Here is a 16,854-nt window from a genome sequence, read left to right as displayed (position 1 = left end):
TTGATACTTGGCTAGAAAATAGCCATAGGAGAATACAAAGAGCTTACTTACGCATACAGTAGCGTTCTATATATTTGATTTCTGGTTGATCTGCTGGTGGCTGTACTTTCTGCAGTGCATGTACTAGCCAATTCTGAGCAATTTGTAGTGAGACTTGCGACCGCTGTGTTCTGCGCTTAGTGACGCACATATCCATAGCAAAGACCGAAGTGGGAAAATTTAGTAGGGGTTGGATTTCAATTAGGCACTAACTCAGTGTCATCTCATCTGGCATAGTAGTGTGCTTTGATACTTGGCTAGAAAATAGCCATAGGAGAATACAAAGAGCTTACTTACGCATACAGTAGCGTTCTATATATTTGATTTCTGGTTGATCTGCTGGTGGCTGTACTTTCTGCAGTGCATGTACTAGCCAATTCTGAGCAATTTGTAGTGAGACTTGCGACCGCTGTGTTCTGCGCTTAGTGACGCACATATCCATAGCAAAGACCGAAGTGGGAAAATTTAGTAGGGGTTGGATTTTAATTAGGCACTAACTCAGTGTCATCTCATCTGGCATAGTAGTGTGCTTTGATACTTGGCTAGAAAATAGCCATAGGAGAATACAAAGAGCTTACTTACGCATACAGTAGCGTTCTATATATTTGATTTCTGGTTGATCTGCTGGTGGCTGTACTTTCTGCAGTGCATGTACTAGCCAATTCTGAGCAATTTGTAGTGAGACTTGCGACCGCTGTGTTCTGCGCTTAGTGACGCACATATCCATAGCAAAGACCGAAGTGGGAAAATTTAGTAGGGGTTGGATTTCAATTAGGCACTAACTCAGTGTCATCTCATCTGGCATAGTAGTGTGCTTTGATACTTGGCTAGAAAATAGCCATAGCAATAGGATAGCATTGTTTGGTTTTAAAAACTCAAAAAAAACCAAAAAACACAAAAAAAAAAAAAAAACACAAAAAAAAAAAAAAAAAAGTAAAAAAAAAAATAAAGTTATAACTCTCATTTTAAAAATGTTTAACCCGAGGGCTAGGGGTAGAGGACGAGGGCGGGGACGTGGGCGTCCAACTACTGCAGGGGTCAGAAGCCGTGGTCCTGGGCGGGGTGAGACACCACCTGCTGATGAGGGAGCAGGGGAACGCCGCAGAGCTACACTCCCTAGGTTCATGTCTGAAGTTACTGGGACTCGTGGTAGAGCACTGTTGAGGCCAGAACAGTGCGAACAGGTGATGTCGTGGATTGCTGACAATGCTTCGAGCAATTTGTCCACCACCAGTCAGTCTTCCACGCAGTCCACCCATGTCACCGAAATCGCCACTCCTCCAGCTCCTGCACCTCAGCCTCCTCCCCCCCAGTCTGCCCCCTCCCAGGAAAATTTGGCATTTGAACCGGCATACTCTGAGGAACTGTTTTCTGGACCCTTCCCACAGTCACAAACCACTTGTCCGGTTGCTGCTGAGCAATTTTCCGATGCCCAGGTTTTCCAACAGTCACAGTCTGTGGGTGATGATGACCTTCTTGACGTAGTGGAAGTGTGTAAAGAGGTGTCCGACGATGAGGAGACACAGTTGTCAGACAGTGGGGAAGTTGTTGTCAGGGCAGGAAGTCCGAGGGGGGAGCAGACTGAGGGATCGGAGGATGATGAGGTGACAGACCCAAGCTGGGTTGAGAGGCCGGGTGAACACAGTGCTTCTGAGACGGAGGAGAGTCCTCGACCAGAACACGTTGGAAGAGGCAGTGGTGGGGCCAGACGGAGAGGCAGGGCCAGAGCTGGTGCATCAGCGCAAAATGTGTCAACTAGTGAAGCTCCCGTGGCGAGGGCTCCTGCGGCGAGGGCTAGATCTTCAGAAGTCTGGAGGTTCTTTAAGGAAACACCGGATGACCGACGGACTGTGGTGTGCAACATTTGCCAAACCAGGCTCAGCAGGGGTTCCACCACTACTAGCTTAACTACCACCAGTATGCGCAGGCATATGAATGCTAAACACCCCACTCAGTGGCAACAAGCCCGTTCACCTCCGGCCGTGCACACCACTGCTCCTTCCCCTGTGTCAGCTGCTAGTCAGCCCCCTGCCCAGGACCCTGCCACAAAAACCCCATCGTCGCCTCCACGATCCTCCACAGCATCCACCAGCGTTCAGCTCTCCATACCCCAGACGCTGGAGCGGAAACGCAAATATAGTGCAACCCACCCGCACGCCCAAGCCCTTAATGTGCACATCTCCAGATTGCTTAGCCTGGAGATGCTGCCCTATAGGCTAGTAGAGACCGAGGCCTTTCGCAACCTCATGGCGGCGGCCGCCCCTCGGTATTCGGTCCCCAGCCGCCACTACTTTTCCCGATGTGCCGTCCCAGCCCTGCACCAGCACGTGTCAGACAACATCATCCGTGCCCTGACCAACGCCGTTTCTGACAAGGTCCACCTGACCACGGGCACGTGGACGAGTGCTGCCGGGCAGGGCCACTATATATCGCTGACGGCACATTGGGTTAACTTGGTGGAGGCTGGGACCGAGTCTGACACTGGGGCTGCTCATATACTGCCGACGCCGAGGATTGCGGGGCCTACCTCGGTCCAGGTGTTTCAGGCCTACTATGCCTCCTCCTCCTCCCACCCCTCCTCCACCTCCTCCTCCGAACTACCATCCGTGGGCACGGCGCCATCAGTCGGTAGCTCTAGGCACAGCAGCAGTGCCGTCGCTAAGCGACAGCAGGCGGTGCTCAAACTGCTGAGCCTAGGCGACAAAAGGCACACCGCCCAAGAGCTATTACAGGGCATCACGGCGCAGACTGATCTGTGGCTGGCACCGCTGAACCTCAAGCCGGGAATGGTTGTGTGTGACAACGGCCGTAACCTGGTGGCGGCTCTGCAACTCGGCAGACTGACACATGTGCCATGCCTGGCCCATGTGTTAAATCTGATAGTTCAGCGTTTCCTCAAGACATACCCCAATCTGTCTGATTTGCTCACGAAGGTGCGCCGCATCTGTGCGCATTTCAGGAAGTCCAGCCCAGATGCTGCCACTCTCAGGGCAGCGCAGCGCCGCCTCCAACTGCCCGCTCACCGACTGTTGTGCGACGTGCCCACGAGGTGGAATTCAACACTGACCATGTTATCCAGAGTTTACCAGCAGCGCAGAGCGATTGTAGACTGCCAGATGTCAACTTCCACCAGAACTGGTAGTCAGGTCAGTCAGCTTCCTCAAGTCTACAATGAGGAGTGGACGTGGATGTCTGATATCTGTCAGGTGCTGAGTAACTTTGAGGAGTCAACACAGATGGTCAGTGGCGATGCCGCCATCATCAGCTTCACCATCCCGCTGCTTGGCCTGTTGAAAAACTCTCTGGTCAGCATGAAGTCGGAAGCTTTGCGCTCGTCACAAGAGACAGGGGAAGAATATTCCCTTGTTGATAGCCAAAGCACCCTCAGGTCTGTTTCTCAGCGCATATCGGAGGAGGTGGAGGTGGAGGAGGATGAGGAGGAAGAGGAGGAGAATGTTGGTGAGACACAAGAGGGGACCATTGTTGAGTCCTTTACTGTTCAGCGTGTATGGGCAGAAGAAGAGGAGTTGGAGGAGTTGGAGGAGGAGGAAATGGACAGTCAGGCCAGTGAGGGGAGTGAATTCTTACGCGTTGGTACTCTGGCGCATATGGCAGATTTCATGCTAGGCTGCCTATCCCGTGACCCTCGCGTTCAAAGAATTTATTCCAGCACCGATTACTGGGTGTTCACTCTCCTGGACCCACGGTACAAGCAAAATCTTTCCACTCTCATCCCTGCAGAGGAAAGGAGTGTGAGAATGCATGAATACCAGCAGGCCCTGGTGCACAAGCTGAAACAGTATTTCCCTTCTGACAGCGCTAGCGGCAGAGTGCGTAGTTCTGCGGGACAAGTAGCGAGGGAGAGTAGGCGAGCAGGCAGCTTGTCCAGCACTGGCAAGGGTACGCTTTACAAGGCTTTTGCCAGCTTTATGTCACCCCAGCAAGACACTGTCACCTGTCCCCAGTCTCGGCAGAGTAGGGCTGATCTTTACAGAAAGATGGTGAGGGAGTACGTAGCTGACCATACCATCGTCCTAAATGATCACACAGCTCCCTACAACTACTGGGTTTCAAAGCTGGACATGTGGCACGAACTGGCGCTGTACGCCTTGGAGGTTCTTGCCTGCCCTGCCGCTAGCGTCTTGTCCGAGCGGGTTTTCAGTGCAGCTGGTGGCATCATCACCGATAAGCGTACACGCCTGTCGACTGACAGCGCTGACAGGCTGACGCTTATTAAAATGAATAAAGGCTGGATTTCTCAGAATTTCCAATCTCCACCAGGTGAAGGAAGCTCAACCTGAATAATTGATCCACTCCTCCTCCTCCTCATTTTCCTCCTTCTCCTCCTCTTTGTACAGTAAAGCAGAGGAAAATGGCTATTTTTTGACAGGGCCCACTGGCTCTTGCTATAGTACTTCATGCATTTAATTTTTCTGGAGGGCCACCTACCCGGTCCTCTGTTTGAAACAATTTTTGTGAGTGCCACATACAGGCACTCAATCTATTCCATTTTACTGCAGGGCCACCTACCTGCTCCTCTGGTTTGAAACATTTTTGGGACTGCCACATACAGGCACTCAATCTATTCCATTTTACTGGAGGGCCACCTACCTGCTCCTCTGGTTTGAAAAATTTTTGGGACTGCCACATACAGGCACTCAATCTATTCCATTTTACTGCAGGGCCACCTACCTGCTCCTCTGGTTTGAAACATTTTTGGGACTGCCACATACAGGCACTCAATCTATTCCATTTTACTGGAGGGCCACCTACCTGCTCCTCTGGTTTGAAAAATGTTTGGGACTGCCACATACAGGCACTATCCAAATTAAATTGTCTCCATAGCAGCCTCCACACGTTGTCTCCATTGCTACCTCCAAAAGTCGTCCATATAGCTGCCTCCATACATCGTCCCTTTATCAAACGAGGTGTGTCAGGCAGAAATTTGGGTTGTTTTCATGGATTCCACATCAAAGTTGTTAACTTTGTCGCCACCCTGCTGTGTTATCCACAAAATATACTGGCAAACTTTTACCATTTAGGGATATTATTTCAGCGCTTCTTGCGCATCTGTTTACATTCCCCTCACCCGGCATATCCTAAACTTATAAGAACGCTACTACACTTGATCTTATACAAAAGGTTCTTAGAAGTGCTGTTTGGGGAGTAGCCTAGAGACAGGGGCTTGAATTGGCGAAAGCTCGCCTGGCAGCGGAGCGCCAGCTCCATGCGCATCATGCGCTTCTTGCGCATCTGTTTACATTCCCCTCACCCGGCATATCCTAAACTTATAAGAACGCTACTACACTTGATCTTATACAAAAGGTTCTTAGAAGTGCTGTTTGGGGAGTAGCCTAGAGACAGGGGCTTGAATTGGCGAAAGCTCGCCTGGCAGCGGAGCGCCAGCTCCATGCGCATCATGCGCTTCTTGCGCATCTGTTTACATTCCCCTCACCCGGCATATCCTAAACTTATAAGAACGCTACTACACTTGATCTTATACAAAAGGTTCTTAGAAGTGCTGTTTGGGGAGTAGCCTAGAGACAGGGGCTTGAATTGGCGAAAGCTCGCCTGGCAGCGGAGCGCCAGCTCCATGCGCATCATGCGCTTCTTGCGCATCTGTTTACATTCCCCTCACCCGCCATATCCCAAACTTATAAGAACGCTACTACACTTAACTTGGTGCAGGCTGGGACCGAGTCTGACCCTGGGGCTGGTCATATACTGCCGACGCAGAGAATTGCGGGGCCTACCTCGGTCCAGGTCTCAAAGGCCTACTATACCTCCTCCCACCCCTCCTCCACCTCCTCCTCCTCCGAATTACCATCCGTGGGCATGGCGCCATCAGTCGGTAGCTCTAGGCACAGCAGCAGTGCCGTCGCTAAGCGACAGCAGGCGGTGCTGAAACTGCTGAGCCTAGGCGATAAAAGGCACACCGCCCAAGAGCTATTACAGGGCATTCCACATCAAAGTTGTTAACTTTGTCGCCACCCTGCTGTGTAATCCACAAAATATACTTGCAAACTTTTACCATTTAGGGATATTATTTCAGCGCTTCTTGCGCATCTGTTTACATTCCCCTCACCCGCCATATCCTAAACTTATAAGAACGCTACTACACTTGATCTTATACAAAAGGTTCTTAGAAGTGCTGTTTGGGGAGTAGCCTAGAGACAGGGGCTTGGATTGGCAAAAGCTCGCCTGGCTGCAGAGCGCCAGCTCCATCCCAAGATCCAACTAACATAGTTGCAGCACCTTTAATCTACTACTAGTTCACTGCCTCCATAATAATAATAATAATAATCTTTATTTATATAGCGTCATCATATTCTGTAGCGCTTTACAAATCATAGGAAACAAATACAAATGTAATGTAACAGAGCACAACATTTGTATGGAACAACAGGAGTGAGGTCCCTGCTCGCCAGAGCTTACGGTTTATGAAGATGATGGGGTAACACGAGGTAAAAGAATATTTAATGGTCAAGCCATTCTTCTTAGGGAATAGAAAAAAATATAATAAATGGAATTGCTGTCGCTTGAACCACTCAGCCGTCATCTTATATACCAGGTCCAGGGTGAATGGGACTGCAGAGAAGTCTGGTGCCTGTTGGTTGCTGGATAACAGATGGGAGGACGACACAGGACGGGTTAGTAGAAGAGTTAAAACTTCATGCAGTTAATGAGTGTTATAGGCTTGCCTAAAGAAATGGGTTTTAAGAGCACGTTTGAAACTTTGGAGGTTAGGTATTAGTCTGATAGTCCAGGGCAGAGCATTCCATAGAATTGGTGCAGCTCTAGAGAAGTCTTGGAGACGCGAGTGGGAGGTCCGCACTAGGGTAGAGGTTAATCTAAGATCACTGGCGGATCTAAGAGCACGGGTTGGGCGATAGACTGAGATAAGAGAGGAGAGGTAGGGGGGTGCAGCATTATACAGAGCTTTATGGATGAGGGTTATTATTATTTTAAACTGTATTCGAAAGGAGACTGGCAGCCAGTGCAGCGACTGGCATGAACTGTAAGCATACATGGTCCCCTTATCAAACGAGCTGTGTCAGGCAGAATTTTGGGTTGTTTTCATGGCTTCCATGTTAACTTTGTCGCCACCCTGCTGTGTAATCCACAAAATATACTGGCAAACTTTTATCATGTACCGATATTATTTGAGCGCTTCTTGCTCACCTCCTTTGGTTCCTCTCTGACACCCATTGGTTTGAAGCCTGAGTCCAATTAGGGTATGTCGCCATGCCACTCTCTAGCCTGCTGCCGCTGCCTCTGCCTCTGCATGCCGTCCCCTATAGTGTCAGGGTCAATTATTGGATGTTTTACATGCTATCTAGCTTCATTCTGTCACTCTGTCATGGCCATGCTGTTGCCCATAATTTCGGCATAATGGTGCGATTAAGCAGCCTCAGAGGCATCCATGCATGCTGCCCCTGCTGTTTCCTGTCCATTTCCGTGGTGTTTCCATCCTTTTCTGAGGTTCCCAGGTGTTTGGCCAAGCTTCCCTGTGCAGAGCCTTGGTCCCCTTGAAAAATGCTCGAGTCTCCCATTGACTTCAATGGGGTTCGTTATTCGAGACGAGCACTCGAGCATCGGGAAAAGTTCGTCTCGAATAACGAGTACCCGAGCATTTTAGTGTTCGCTCATCTCTAATCCTTATCTTTTATACTATATGTTGGTGAAGAACATCATTTTGTTACCAGGACTGTCTGCACACAATTTGTTGAAAATTCATGTTTGCATGGTCTGTCCCGTACCTTAGCCCCAACCTCACTGTCCACTATTTTCCAAGCACCTGATTTTCCTGGCTGATTTTACCCATATTTGTGTGCAGGGAGCCTCACTAAGTCTTCAGTCACATGCAGTGCTTGTATAGCTAGCACCATGGGGAGGTCAAACATAGCAATGACCTCCCTATACAAGTGGTCCCCTACTTAAGGACACCCGACTTAAAGACGACCCCTAGTTAAAGACGGACCTCTCTGCCCACTGTGACCTCTGGTGAAGCTCTCTGGACGTTACTATAGTCCCAGACTGCAATGATCAGCTGTAAGGTGTCTGTAATGAAGCTTTATTGATAATCCTTGGTCCCATTACAACAAAAAATTTTGAAACTACAATTGTCACTGGGGCAAAAAAATGTTTTTGTTTGGAGCTACAATTATAAAATATACAGTTTTGACTTACATACAAATTCAACTTAAGAACAAACCTTTGGAGCCTATCTTGTACATAACTGCCTGTATAACCTCTGCTATATTTAGGATTATAAGTCTAGATGAAATCTTTAACATGCCTATTAAAAATGATGACATAAAACTTTAACATTTTTTGGAGGGCTGCACAATACGTAGTAAAAAATTGGAATAAAATGATAGATAACAGAGGTGATTAGTAACATGATAGATTTGTCCGGTTATTGGGATGGGGCTGATGGTGGGCTATTAGTAGAGCCGCTAAGTGCAGATGATTAAATGTAAGGAAGATCATCCACAGAAAGTCAAGATGAATTATTTATATTCTGACAACTTTATATGTTGTGAATGAAGTGTTTCTCCACCCCATATCCCCAGCTGAAGCCAGTCCCACCACCCGACCATGTAATTACATTAACCTTTCGACACGACAAGCTGAGATTTGCCTCTGAACTGCAATCAATAGTCCAGAGATGCCATCTATTTAATGGGTTACACTTCACTAGAAGATATAATTAGCTCCTCCAGTCTTGAGGGGCTTGTGGCTGTCCCTATTCCTTTCCCACTGACCTGTAATACAATTCAGTGCTTTATTTTAGTCTCAGCACTCAGTAGTCATGCTGTGCACAGAATCTGTTGTCTATCACCCGTTTACGAGGAAGATGGATCACAAACATCTATCAGCAGTCACCCCCTTTCATAATTGTTCTAACCATAAAACAGGAGAATTCCAGAAAGAATTTATTTAAAAAGAAAGCCAAATTTATTAATAATAATTAATAATAATAATTAATAATAATTCTTAATTTATATAGCGCACACAGATTATGCAGCGCTGCACAAAGCATGACAAGTTGATCCCTGTCCCCATGGGGCTCACAATCTAAACAACCTAACAGTATGTTTTTGGAGTGATTAGTTTCATAAATGACACAAATAATTTTTACTTCTAAAAACACTTGTAACGTTTTACAATTTTGAGTCTTTTTTTTTCTTTCTTTATTTTACAACACTTCTTTGGTTGGTAGCTATTCCCCTGGACACATGATGGCTAGTTGGGATTTGGTGGTCCCATAACTGGCTTAAAAATGGACTAAAAAACACCTTGGGGCACATTTACTAAGGGTCCGCAGCCGCGAATCCGTCGGGTTTTTCCCAAATATTTCCTCTTTGCGCTGTATTTCACGGGATTGTGGCGCACGCGACCGATTTTTGGCGCAATCGCGCCGACTTTTGCGCGACAGAAATCGGGGGGAGTGGCCACCGGACAACCCGAAGGATTCGGAAAAACCGCGGAATTTAAAAAGCCATTTGTGTCGCAAGATCAAGCACTCACATACACCAGAAAAAAGCAGGTGAACTCCGGCGGACCTCGGCGCAGCAGCGAAACATGGTGAATATCGGCGCACGGACCTTAGTGAATCGAGGCAGAACCCGAATCAGCGTTGGAGAACCCGCCGCTGGATCGCGACTGGACCGGGTAAGTAAATGTGCCCCCTTGTGTGGCATCACCCTCAGGGCTTTGCGTCACACTTTTGTTGGACCCTGAATGTTCTTCTAGGCTAAAATGGCTTGCACAGGTATTTAAGAAGTGTCTGTGCCACTACTGTGTCGCATGCGAACCTATTTATCTGCTCTATAACATGCTCCCTGTAGGTGGGATACTATGCCCATTCTGCTCAGCTCCTCCTGCTCTATAAAATGCTGCCTATAGTTAGGACACTATATACAATCTGCTCAGCTCCTCCTGCTCTATAACATGCTGCCGATAGATAGGAAACTATATACTATCTGCTCAGCTCCCATTGCTTTATAACATGCTGCCTATACATAGGACACTATATACAATCTGCTCAGCTCCCACTGCTCTATATCATGCTGCCTTTAGATAGGACACTATATACAATCTGCTCAGCTCCCTCTGCTCTATAACATGTTGCCTATAGATAGAACACTGTATACAATCTGCTCAGCTCCTGCTCTATAACATGCTGCTGATAGATAGGACACTATATACAATCTGCTCAGCTCCCACTGCTCTATAACATGCTACCTATAGATAGGATACTATATACAATCTGCTCAGCTCCCATTGCTTTATAACATGCTGCCTATACATAGGACACTATATACAATCTGCTCAGCTCCTGCTCTATAACATGCTGTCGATAGATAGGACACTATATACAATCTGCTCAGCTCCCACTGCTCTATAACATGCTACCTATAGATAGGACACTATATACAATCTGCTCAGCTCCCACTGCTTTATAACATGCTGCCTATACATAGGACACTATATACAATCTGCTCAGCTCCCACTGCTCTATAACATGCTACCTATAGATAGGACACTATATACAATCTGCTCAGCTCCCACTGCTCTATAACATGCTGTCGATAGATAGGACACTATATACAATCTGCTCAGCTCCCACTGCTCTATAACATGCTACCTATAGATAGGACACTATATACAATCTGCTCAGCTCCCACTGCTTTATAACATGCTGCCTATACATAGGACACTATATACAATATGCTCAGCTCCCACTGCTCTATAACATGCTACCTATAGATTGGACAATATATACAATCTGCTCAGCTCCCACTGCTCTATAACATGCTGCCTATAGATAGGACATTATATACAATCTGCTCAGCTCCCACTGCTCTATAACATGCTGCCTATAGATAGGACATTATATACAGTCTGCTCAGCTCCCACTGCTCTATAACATGCTACCTATAGATTGGACAATATATACAATCTGCTCAGCTCCCACTGCTCTATAACATGCTACCTATAGATTGGACAATTTATACAATCTGCTCAGCTCCCACTGCTCTATAACATGCTGCCTATAGATAGGACATTATATACAGTCTGCTCAGCTCCCTCTGCTCTATGTTATGCAGAAGGCAGAATATGGTGATAGTTTCCCTTTAAAGCTGAAATGGAATATTGCAGCTGCAAAAGATCATTTTTGGGCCTCTGGTAGGAACTGATGCATATTAACCAATTATTTTATTACAATCAAATCATCCAATTTGTGTGGTTCAGGCCAAGTAGCTCCTAAGTGTTCTCCTGGTAAACAAACATTGGGCACCTGTGTCCAGCGCAGTGTATCGGATGTACCGCTTTGCATCTCTATACACATCCTGGCCGCAGAGCATTTGTATAATACTCAGGATACTGTGTTTATTTTATGCTTTATAACTTGTCATTGAAACATATGCAAAATTATGTTCTCCGAATGGAATTATGTAAAAATAACCATTGATCAAATATCTCTGCAGCACAACATCCTATGTGGCAAGATTCTGATCAAGATCCAAAAACAGGGCTCGGGCCCTATAGTAATCACACATGCCCTAATACTAAAAAGTTATAAATGTACTGTATATTATAAACCAATAAATAAAGAGACTGACTATACATTTGGATAATACCACAACAATTATATATACTTGGTATACCTCTGCTTTTGATTGCGCCCCCCCCCTTTTTTTTCATTCCCTTCCTCACTAATAAATATACAGCACTGCTCCTGCTATCTAGCAATGCCTAATATACAGAGCCCCTTCATAAATGTATATATAATACCCCCATTCTATACAGCACTGCCTCCTACCCCACTCCATTATTCAACAGCTTCCCCCATTCAATACAGAACCCCCTATATATACCCTCAGTATAATGCCCCCCACTTTAAATCACCCTTCCTGCCTACCTTCAATACAGTGCTCCCCCCTACATCCCCCCTCCTGCCTTCACCTTATATTGGCCACTCCATATCAGTCCTCCCATAATTTTTTTTCCTGCATACCCCTAGGCAGTTTTGTAGGTAGTGCCCCCCAGATAGTTTACCCCAGGCATTGTTCCCCCAATTCTGAATCCCCCCAACCCCAGATAGTGCTCCCCCAGATACACTCACCGGCCACTTTATTAGGTACACCTGTCCAACTGCTCGTTAACACTTAATTTCTAATCAGCCAATCACATGGCGGCAACTCAGTGCATTTAGGCATGTAGACATGGTCAAGACAATCTCCTGCAGTTCAAACCGAGCATCAGTATGGGGAAGAAAGGTGATTTGAGTGTCTTTGAACGTGGTATGGTTGTTGGTGCCAGAAGGGCTGGTCTGAGTATTTTAGAAACTGCTGATCCACTGGGATTTTCACGCACAAGCATCTTTAGGGTTTACAGAGAATGGTCCGAAAAAGAAAAAACATCCAGTGAGCGGCAGTTCTGTGGGCGGAAATGCATTGTTGATGCCAAAGGTCAGAGGAGAATGGGCAGACTGGTTCAAGCTGATAGAAAGGCAACAGTGACTCAAATCGCCACCCGTTACAACCAAGGTAGGCAGAAGAGCATCTCTTAAAGCACAGTACGTCGAACTTTGAGGCAGATGGGCTACAGCAGCAGAAGACCACACCGGGTGCCACTCCTTTCAGCTATGAACAGGAAACTGAGGCTACAATTTGCACAAGCTCATCGAAATTGGACAGTAGAAGATTGGAAAAACGTTGCCTGGTCTGATGAGTCTCGATTTCTGCTGCGACATTCGGATGGTAGGGTCAGAATTTGGCGTCAACAACATGAAAGCATGGATCCATCCTGCCTTGTATCAACGGTTCAGGCTGGTGGTGGTGGTGTCATGGTGTGGGGAATATTTTCTTGGCACTCTTTAGGCCCCTTGGTACCAATTGAGCATTGTTGCAACGCCACAGCCTACCTGAGTATTGTTGCTGACCATGTCCATCCCTTTATGACCACAATGTACCCAACATCTGATGGCTACTTTCAGCAGGATAATGCGCCATGTCATAAAGCTGGAATCATCTCAGACTGGTTTCTTGAACATGACAATGAGTTCACTGTACTCAAATGGCCTCCACAGTCACCAGATCTCAATCCAATAGAGCATCTTTGGGATGTGGTGGAACGGGAGATTCGCATCATGGATGTGCAGCCGACAAATCTGCGGCAACTGTGTGATGCCATCATGTCAATATGGACCAAAATCTCTGAGGAATGCTTCCAGCACCTTGTTGAATCTATACCACGAAGAATTGAGGCAGTTCTGAAGGCAAAAGGGGGTCCAACCCGTTACTAGCATGGTGTACCTAATAAAGTGGCCGGTGAGTGTAGTTTTCCACTTGGCAGGGCCGCAACCACAATCCATGACTTATTGCATGTATAGAGTGGCAGCCGCTCAGCACTTAGAACATCCAGTAGCTATGGAGCCCCCGGGACCCCCGCATCATACTGCACTCACATGGTCCACCTCTATTGATGGCACAATGCGGCTACTAGGTAGACCTGCGAAATGAGCTTATTCTAGATAATAGCACCTCATCTACAATCTACTTGTCTAATCACCATATTGTAAATCTTTGTTGTATATTGTGATTGATTTTGTAAACTATTTCTATTATAATAATGGTGTCCACACAACATATCCTCCACACCTCTAAGTATGAGGGTCCGTACGGATGATCCATCTAGTGATAGACCCACATGCAGTCAACTTCTGATGTTCAGATTATCTTCATAAACACAATTACCTTTGATTTGTTTATGATCTGCTGTTTCCAATATAGTTTATACGGTTGAAAAAAGACACTTTTTTGTTATTGTGGGTCTAGTGGCACTTATTGATCTCTGCTAGACCGGTTTTGGGTGCAGCCACAATGGGTCTTAACACCAAAAAAGACCCAATAGGAAAATTTGGAAAGGTTCTTTTGTGGATGTGGGCACGCTCAAAAGACGGTTTCGGAAGTGAATAATAATTTTAATAACAATTTCTGACAGAGTAGAAAAACAAATAAAATTCTTTAAAAGGTTACAACAAATACTTAATCTTAATTTATGACAGACAGTATAGTATTGTGTTTTTTTCACAGATGGATATTATATAAACTTTGATATTGCAGTGTGTGAACTAAGTATAATACATATATACCATATTTCTTTGCATGAAAACAGTCTAATTTATCTATATCCTAGATGAATTAAAGAGTAGAGGCTTAGTTCATTCCTAATATCTCTAACAAGCATATGGCGTGCGCACGCTTTTGTGTTGATGCAAAAATAGAGGCTTGGATATTACTTGCTGCCTCTAATAGGTATATGACAAGGATATGAAAAATCTAAAAAATGTAAAAAATGCATGCATGAAAAATAAGAATGAAAAATAAAAAATAAAAAATAAAAAATAGATAAAAAAGAAAAGTCCAATAGGGGATTAAAAGTTTGTGTCAAAATTTGGATTTTATATGGTAGATTAGTATCCAGGAGGTTTTATTATTATTAAACAGGATGTAGGGCCCTACACCTGTATAGACTCTTCTATCGCTTAATCTTTTTGTAGGTGATGTTAAATGGAAGTATGGGCACTCACGGTTGGTTGGCAACGGTTTGCATAGATGTCTCTATGGTTTGCATGGACGTCTCTACGGTTTGTATAGATGTCTCTACGGTTGCTCTGCTGTTCTCAATATGTTAAAGTAGGCAAAACTCCACGTATCGTGTGGACTGTCTGGCAGTTATTGTCCACATATGTTGGAGTCCGCGGCTGTCCACGTGTGATGGAATCTGCGGACGCCGTTCGGGGACACGGTCGGGAGGTGTTGGAAAAATGTCAGTTTATGCACCTCCACTCTGTCGCATGGCTACTCTTCCTCCAGTTCAGACCGAGCGACTGCAACGTGTCGCAGATGGTGCTATGTTTGTTGATGGATGCGGTCCTGCCGGTCGGAGCTCCAGGTGATGGACTGGTTTTACAAGCGCTTTCCAGGTGAGTGTCTTTTCCTTCCTTTTGTGGGCGATAGTATTGATAGATCTGATGCTTGAGAGAGTACTCAGATCCTATATGAGTCTTGTGGCTACAGCTAGACGCGTTTCGAAGCGCAATGCTTCTTCCTCAGTAGTTTTTCTACTCTGTCAGAAATTGTTATTAAAATTATTATTCACTTCCGAAACCGTCTTTTGAGCGTGCCCACATCCACAAAAGAACCTTTCCGAAAAAAGACACTTGTCCATCAAGTTCAACCAAGGAAGGGAAGGGATTGAATGAGGAAGGGATTTTTGGGAAACAATTCTTTACCATTACCAGCAATGTTATTTAGGTATAAAAAGGCATCTAGACCCTTCTTGAAGCTCTCCCTGCTGTGACCAGCGCCTGAGGCAGGCTATTCCACAGATTGAAATTTGATCATTACAAATACAGGCGGCCCCCTACTTAAGAACAACCGACTTACAGACGACCCCTAGTTACAAATGGACCTCTGGATGTTGGTAACTTACTGTATTTTAGCTTTAGGCTACAATAATCAGCTATAACAGATATCACAGGTGTCTGTAATGAAGCTTTATTGTTAATCCGGGTTCTTATAACAATCCAACATTTTTAAAATCCAATTGTCACAGAGACCAAAAAAATTCAGGCTGGTGCTACAATTATAAAATATACAGTTCTGTATTACATACAAATTCAACTTAATTCAACTATCTTGTAGTAACCAGGAAACTGCCTGTATATAAAAAATCCACCAATTTATTTCTCTATTTAGACACATTGTACTGTTCATGTCATACAAAGAACTTCATGTACGCTCCATAATTACTAATATTCAGAAAGTTGCCAGTGTAGCTGTAATGTGTATGAGGACAGGTGTAGAGAACGGTGGGGTCACTTTTGGAATTAAGCTGTACAGAGTGTTCTTTACCAAAATGAAAATTGAAATGCAATAAAATTCATAGAAGATGAATGTAGAGAAAAGACCAATCATATATGTAACAGGGCAGGGACGTGGATGATTTCTATAGACAAGGATGTCATTGGAAACAGTGTCATTGACGGCATCTTGTATGTAGACATACAAATGATTGCACACAGTACAACTGACTGTGGAAACAAGGGATATGTTACCATGAGAGGAATCTGAATTGATTAATTTATTCAATTTTTTAAACTCTTCCCAATAATAAAAATAAATGAAAACAAAAATAAATGTGCACCAATCAACCTCCTATATAATACAACATGGGTAATTCATCTCTCCCTGTTAAAGGAGGCTTACAATCTTGAGTCTAAATCCTTATATTAGGGGATTATGCTGCCAGGGATTAGTGATTTCACATATCTCATTCATATACAGGCAGTCCCCGGGTTACATACAAGATAGGTTCTGGAGGTTTGTTCTTAAGTTGAATTTGTATGTAAGTCGAAACTGTATATTTTATAATGGAAGTTCTAGACAATTTTTTTTCTTTTGCCCCAGTGGCAATTGGAGTTTCAAAATTTTTGGTGTAATTGGACCAAGAATTATCAATAAAGCTTCATTACAGGCATCTTACAGCTGATCATTGCAGTCTGGGACTATAGTAAAGCATCCAGAGAGCTTCACCTGAGGTCACAGTGGGCAGAGGAGTCCGTCTGTAACTATGGGTTGTCTGTAAGTCGGGTGTCCTTAAGTAGGGGACCGCCTGTATAATGTGCTGTGATCCCATTTTTGTGTTATATCCATAGAGGGATAAAGCTGTATCCTATCTCTCAGCAGAGTTATGGATGAACATATTAATAACCCTGTATATGAGATATTAATATTA

Source organism: Engystomops pustulosus, chromosome 3, assembly GCF_040894005.1.
Source record: "Engystomops pustulosus chromosome 3, aEngPut4.maternal, whole genome shotgun sequence".
NCBI classification, from domain to species: Eukaryota; Metazoa; Chordata; class Amphibia; order Anura; family Leptodactylidae; genus Engystomops; species Engystomops pustulosus.
Note: the sequence above shows the minus strand (reverse complement) of the source record.